At 44.0% G+C, this 7770-nt stretch overlaps 1 protein-coding gene across 1 annotated transcript in view; it reads right to left on the bottom strand.

The window, feature by feature from the left end:
* The window catches only part of LOC107671637 (potassium inwardly rectifying channel subfamily J member 6), a 36789-nt gene extending 36311 nt beyond the window's left edge, over positions 1–478 (bottom strand). The window contains exon 1 of the mRNA XM_016464549.1: positions 331–478. The gene's annotated coding sequence lies outside the window, so the exon portion shown is untranslated. The remainder of the gene's footprint in view (positions 1–330) is intronic.
* Between the last annotated feature and the right edge of the window lie 7292 nt (positions 479–7770).

The raw sequence follows: 7770 nt of genomic DNA, 5'->3' as shown, positions 1-7770 counted from the left end.
GGTTTCCGTCGCGATCGGCGGGTCTCCATGGAGACGGTGCGGGATCCAGAACCCACTCAAACCGAACCGATGATGAGCAGAAGCCCACAGGCGCCAGATTTCAGTAGAAGCAACACATATGTCGGGAAGAGAAAAGCTCGTAAATGTTTTACTGAAACCACGATCTTCATCACTGTTGCTCCTCCGCGAGGAAGACGATGGTGATGATGAGGAGGATTCTTAGATTACCGAAGGCTCGTCGTTCAGCCCTTATGTAAGCCATCATTCAGTTACAATGCTCCTCAGAAACACGGAGAAACTGCGATTACAGTGAGTAAATACGACACGTACCAGACAGCGCGTTCATTCATTCACTCGCTCTTCATCCTCTCCAGATCTTTCAGTCTTCAGTGATGAAGAAGAAGACGCTGATTTCACCTTCCAGCCCGCAGCTCACGGAGAGAAACCCAGAGAGTCATCATCTTCATCATCCTCCCATCCTGACCTGATCTCTAATGAGCCATGCAGTTCAGTGTTTATTCAGCTCCGCGGGATTATTCGCACTTTTATCGACTTTATAGCCTATACCATCCAGAAGGGTAAAAAAAAAATTTTTAAATATGCCGATTTTTTCACACTTGGATCAAATTTTACAAATTATCGCCGTTGTCACCTGCCCAATTTTATGCAGTAAAAACTATTAAATAGGCGACATCTAAACTGAATGTTGCGTTTTCACATCATTGAATGCTTTTTTTCGGAACGTGAAGCGGATCGTCAATGAACTCCTTATTATACGCACATCAAACACATGCGTATCGAATGCACGCCAAAGTGTAATTCTTTATTCTCTTTAATTCTCTTCTAAATTTACTAGCAATTTCTGAGAGAAGCTGTTTCAAAGTGCGTATCATATATATATATATATATATATATATATATATATATAAATACATAGTTCCTGTAATATAGTTACATGTATATATTCTGTAGGAATCGTTTTTTATTTTTATTTTATACATTTATTTAATTATTTATATATTTGTTTATAAAAGTGTTGTTTTTCCTGACATGCTGCTCAATATGCCTTTAAATTGCCCCCCGGGGACAAATAACGTTTTTTGAATTGAATTGAACTGAAAGTAAATCCCATAGCATTTTTCCAGCATATAAAAAGATTTGATTTCATATCATCTGCACACTATACTTGACTACATCTTAAGAAAACTGTCTGGAAAAGATTACCTAAGACACCCACCACTATTTTACATATTAGATTAATTTACATATTACATATTAAGTATTACGAATTAGAAGGTTTTTTACATTTCAGTTCACATTACACATTTCTATTTAAACCGAACCATTTCTGCTGCTAAATCTGCCAAAATTGGTCTCAGTTTTTTTGTTTGTCTGTTTGTTTGGATCGTCTTGTGTTCAGTTTCATGCACCACAGATCAACTAAGAAATAACATGCACTTACACAGGGTGGTCAGTAACGATCAGCTGACACAGAAAGATGATTAAATAATTGGCCGTTCCGATCAGCATGTTTTAGATGAGGACGTTTGGGTTCCCACATGAAGTCAGAAGCACCCTGGAGCAGAAGCAGCAGCTGCGCAGGTTCCTCTGTGGGGACAGACTCCAGTTTGAAGTCCCATCGGTCCGAGCGCATAATGACTGCAGATCAACGCAGTGACAGGCACAGCTGCTCCGACGGCCCCAGAGCTGGACACACACACACACACACTCTCTCTCTCTCTCACACACACACACACAGCCGGATGAAAGGTAGCGAGTGGCAGACAGCACATGACCTCTGCTGTGACACGCTGTGGGAAGCGTGTTTGAGTGTATCAGAGCAGATCAAAGACCGCACACACACACTCAGTGTTAAATCAGTGGTACGTGTTGGGTGTGATTATCACATTGATGTATTCATGACCCTCCAGACCTCACTGCATATTCAGCACTAATTAACTTAATTCGGGTGGAATTGCTGTCATCATATCCAACAACATCACTGAAAAATCAGTGTGTTTTCAGAACTGATGATCTCAGCAGGGAACATTATGAATCTTTGGAGAAAACATTTGGTCCTCATGACATAGTGAATACCAGCACACACACACACACACACACACACACACAGACACAGACACACACACACACACACACACACACACACACACACACACACACACATGCACACACACTCAGACACACACTCAGCTTGGTGCTTGCTAGTGCTTTACTGTTTGAGTCGTATAAATGCAGGAATATTACTGTCACTTAAAGCAGTCAAACACATAATAATAATAATGATGATGATGAGGAGGATGATATGGGAAAGATGACACATCAAGTCACATTTTACAGCAGACTGAGATCATTAACTAGCCAAATCTGATTTTCAAGCTCAATAAACAATGCTAAAATTCAGCATGAGTAAACCACTTATCAAGGCATGAAAAGCTGTATTTTCAGCATCATTACTCCAGTCTTCAGTGCCACATGATCTTCAGAAATCATTCTAATATGCTGATTTGCTGCTCAAGAAACATTTCTGGTTATTATCAATGTTGAAAAAAGTTGTGCTGCACAATATTTCTGTGGAAACTGTGATACATTTTATTTTTCAGGATTCACAGATGAATAGAAAGTTCAGAAGAACAGCATTTATTGGAAATAGAAATCTTTTGTAACATTATAAATGTCTTTACTGGCACTTTTGATAAATTTAATGCAGCATTGATGAATAAAAGTATTAATTTCTATAAAGAATATCTTACTGACCACACATTTTTCAGCGGTAGTGTATCACCGCTTTAAAACAGTGAAGCAAACATTTTCCAAAGTGCACAGACACATAATAAATGAAGAGGAACGGAAATGCTTTGTTTCTGTCCGTGACGGCCGCTTGTAGTCTGGCCCGTCTGTGGCCTCTGGATAATTACAGCATTAATTGATGTTCTCCAGGGGCCTGGGGTCACGTTTGCCTGCATCAGGGTCTCTGAGGCCTTTCGTCCACAGCAACACAACACATTAATTACAGGAAGATTTCCGCTGGAGTAACTGGAGGTTAAACGCCGCTTAAGTGCACATTACTGAGAGTAACTCACTAACTACCTGTTAATGTGTCACTGCAAACTCAGGAGCAGATCAGACTGTTACCCAGACATTCCTCCGCTAAACAACATCAACACATCAGTCTTCTGGATATGTGCTACTGCACTGCTAAAAGTCCACAAATAAACTTATAACAGTCATATGTATTTCTTCCAGGAAATCCAGCCAAAAATACTGATGACCCATGATGTACTGAGAGGCAGAGCTAAATAATCACCCAATCAAATGCTTCAGATTAAGAACACCCCTCTCTTGAAACCACACTAGCAAATCACAGCTGTGACGTAAACTAAAGACTATTCATTATATAAAAACACCTCTACAGACTTGCCAACACAGTAAAGCACAGAGGGTTAGATCTACATAATACATAAACCACAAATATGCCTTTCTATTATACCAGATGTTTCACCAATGACCGGTTTTTGGAGAGTCCTAACACTGTCAAGGGCGAAATGCTTGTATTTTCTCATTCACAGCTCCAGTGACTGGCTTGAAAAAGAAGAAGAAGAAAAAAACAACGTTTCTAGAACTGAAGGGCCATGAGCAGCGGATGAGTGAATGCTGATCGTGTATTTCCAGTGCAGAAGACGAATGTGAAAAGATGACAGAATAGAGCTGCTTCACATGAATTGACCAACTCCATTAATGCTCTTCTGCCATCTACTGGTGACACACACACACACACACACACACACACACACACACGCAGAACCTGATTTGACCAAGTGCGACATGTTCCTGGATCAACATCTTTGTTGACACTGGAACAACATTGTAATTAACCAATCAGATTTGAAACACCAGTTTATAGTTTTTGTGTGAAGTTTAGGCTTACAATCAGTGTTTGGTGCTTGTACATCAGTGTCATTCATCTATCATTTCCTCTGATTTTAGGGGTTACTCGTGGTTTAGGTTAGGTTTAGGTGTAGGGATATGGTCAAGACTACATTTTTGGATTAAAATGTTCCAGGATCAACAAAACATGTTGACCTAGGAACACATCTAACTCGGCAAAATCAGGACGTGCGGTGGATGAGTGAGTTTACATGTGATTAAACTTTACCTCATGTAATACTTTAATCTAAATAATGCGATTAGGATCATTGTAGCAAGTTTGATCGTATTAAAATATGTGGCGTACGCCAATTTTAATAGTAATAAACAGGCATTTAAACGCCTTAATCACATTAATACCGCTCTGGCCAAAGTGCGCATGCGCTCAGATGCACACAGATGGCGCGTATTTCATGAATAAACTTCGTGACGTTATTCTGGAGCAGGCTCTAGTATTCGTGTTTGGCTCGGGGGAGCTTCCAAGGTTTCTATTTACTATACTGTAGTAGCACTGTTATATTGAGTAACGTTTATCATGAAACACTGATAAAAGCATATATAAACCCCACTTTATTAGTATTTAATGATTATGTTGAACTTTATTTTTGAACAGATGGCGCTGTATTAAGCAGTATATAAAAAGTGTTTCTGTTGCTCATGAAAACGTTTCTGAAACGTCTGTGTATTTGACAAATATTGCATTTAATTCACTTCATCTGTGATAGAGTATGCAAACACCGCGTGAGCGTCATTAATGGAAGCAGAACGTGTCCGGCTTGACGTGTCTGGCCCTGTCCCAAATGGAACACTTCATGTGCACTTGCGGTCTTACGGACTTACAATGGCCTCCGCGTGTCCGTTAAGTCCACAAGACCGTAGGGTGTCCCATTTGTCATTTTAGCGTTCAGAAGGGTGCTTGCGAGCACCACCTTTGCGGCCGTTATGCGCCCTCGATCCGCACTTCTGCCGAGCCCGCACTGGTACGAGCTCCGCAGCAGACTTCTACCCGACAGTCAAAGCACCATTACGTCACGAAAGTGCGGACTCAGAGGAAGACCGCGAGGGTTTAGGGTGCCATTTGGGATAGGGCCTCTGTTTTCAACTCCGCCACCGACTGCAAGCGGCTACTCTCGTTGACTGCGGTCTGTAGACGTTCTTCAAGTCGAACGCACCTAGTGTTGTTAAGGAAAGGGTGAAGCTGATTGGTTGGTTCTTGTCACTGTTACGTTCAACAAAAAAACATACAAACAGCGCTTCGGCAGAATGCTACTTTACTTAATGAACTTCAGCGGCAACAACCACGGAACACGGTACAACTGTGAAGCATGCGCATTAGCATGACTTAACGACAGTATTACTACAACAGATAATAACAATGAAGAACTGGTTAACGACCACAACGTTTTTCCCCTTCCCACCAAGTTTAAGTATGAAACTTAGCTTCAAAGTCCTGAAAGTGTGCAGGATGTGCCCTCGTCCTCACAGGGCGAGTTGTAGGGGCATCTGCAGATTGTGGGCTCTGACAGCGTTCGGTTCTCACTTCCTATCCGGTGACTACATCAGGATCCAGATTCAGTGGTGGCAGAATGGGGTCCATAGGCCGGTTCAGGTTTTCCTCCATAACAGAAGGCATGGGCACTCTTCGAAGACAACTGGCATGCCAGCGGGATCCATTAGTTAGGTGACTGGCCCAAGCAGACAGGAAAGAGCTCAGTTTATTGTTGCGATGTAGCCTATGGGCTCCTACCCAATCCTGTACTCTTATCTTTATGGGCCGAACATGATGCTTGCTGTCATATCTGGCTCTCATGTTGCACTGATGTTGATGAACTCGTGCCCGAGTCGAAGTGTTCACTGGGAGCTGACGAGGTGGGCGCAGCCTGCTCAATGGTAATTCTAGTTCCCTGCCAAGCATGAGACTGGCAGGGGACACCCCGGTGGTGGCATGTTGGTTAGCGCGATAATGCAAGAGGGTCTGGGAGAGAGCAGCCTTAAATGGGAAACCTTGGGCAAGGTGTGCACGTATGCCATTTTTCAGACTTTGATTAAATCTTTCCACGCCGCCATTAGCTTGAGGATGGTAGAAGGCGGTACATATATTCAATTCAATTCAAGTTTATTTGTATAGTGCTTTTCATGATACAAATCGTTGCAAAGCAACTTTACAGCAAAGCATGACCCTCACACCCGCCCCCTAAGGGACAGAGGAATGACTGCTCGGTGCCCCCGTGCAATGCATAACTCACCCCAACATGTCAGTTCTGCCCTGACTCGGGAGAAAGGTGTCAGGTCAGCGCTCACCCGAGCTGGCCAGCCGTTCCGAATGTAGGTGCTGAGGGGAACGAAGAGTGGGTCTGCTGCAGACTCTCGCTTAAGTTCTTCAAGAGACACTGCTGCCTGTAAGGGCTCATAAACTAACTGCACAAGCTCATTCTCTATATCTGACTCCGGCTGCTTGGCTGGGCTAGTCGGCTCCGCAGCTGAACGTGACAGGAAATTGGCAACCACGTTGTCTTTTCTGGGAGTGAACAGCAGCTGGTAGTTGTACTGATTCAACCTGTCAGCTCATCGGTGGAGCCTGAGGGACTTGTGACCCGTTCCAGGGGGACATGAGGGTAGTGAGAGCCTGATGGTCTGTTCTGAGAGTAAAGGTTCGTCCATATAAATACATGTGCCAGCGCTCACATGCCCAAATGCATGCCAACGCCTCTCTCTCTCCCACTGAGTATTTCTGTTCAGCAGTACTCAGAGCCCGTGAAGCAAAAGCAATAGGCTGTTCAATGCCACCATGTAGCTGTGACAAGACTGCTCCACTGCCACTGCTGAAGCGTCACATGTCACCAGGGTGGGGCTGGAGAGATCAAAATGAGCTAGTGTGGGTGGTGACGTGAGAAACCACAAGGTCTATTGCTGGGACAGCAAACACACATTTTTCTGTGTTCAATGTCAGATTGTGTCTAGACAGAGCTGTGAACACCCGTCCGAGGCATTCATCATGAGTGGCCACATTCTTTCCATGTACTACAATATAATCTCAGTACACAGTCGTACCCAGGAGTCCTGCTAGGACAGTAGCCATGATTTTCTGAAAGCAGCTAGGTGCTGAACTTAGGCCAAAAGGGATCCTCTTGAAACGGAACAACCCCATGTGAGTCACGAATGCAGTCAGGTTTCTGCTGTCCTCGTGCAGGGGTATCTGCATGTAACCTTGCTTGAGATCCAGCGTTTGTGAACACTGAGGAGACATAGAAGAGTGTTGTGAGTTCCTCATTGTCGACTCCCGAAGGTCAACGCAGACACGTATGCCCCCAGACCATTTTTTCACAATCACAAGATTTGAGACCCAAGGAGAAGCATCAATGGGCTCAATGAGGTCTGCAGCTAGCATGCCCTGTAGTTCAGTGGTGACCTTGTCACGCATGGCGAGAGGCACTCGTCGCAGTGGCTGGATTACGGGCGGTACATCTGGGGTAAGCAGGAGTTTGTGTGCAAAAACAGAGAGGCAGCCCAAACCACTGAATAAAGTGGGAAACTGTGTCTGCCATGGAGTGTCCACTTGAACGAAATGGACTTTGATCTGCACCACCTTGCAAAGTGGTTGAGCTTACCACAATGTCTACACTATTGGCCAATAGCTGGGCAGTCTGGGGACCTGTTGGCATGACGAATGGAGCCACAGTTGCCACACCTCCGTCTTTGTTGACTTGACTGTGGCTGTGTTTGCTGGATGATTGCACCTGCAGGCTGGAGCTCCTCATCCATGACTGTATTTGCAGGTACAGAGGTGATATCACTTTTAGCTGCATCAGACTCCGCTATTTTAGC

Source organism: Sinocyclocheilus anshuiensis, unplaced genomic scaffold (assembly GCF_001515605.1).
Source record: "Sinocyclocheilus anshuiensis isolate Anshui unplaced genomic scaffold, SAMN03320099.WGS_v1.1 scaffold1386, whole genome shotgun sequence".
NCBI lineage: Eukaryota > Metazoa > Chordata > Actinopteri > Cypriniformes > Cyprinidae > Sinocyclocheilus > Sinocyclocheilus anshuiensis.
This window is presented reverse-complemented; position numbering and strand designations above follow the sequence as displayed.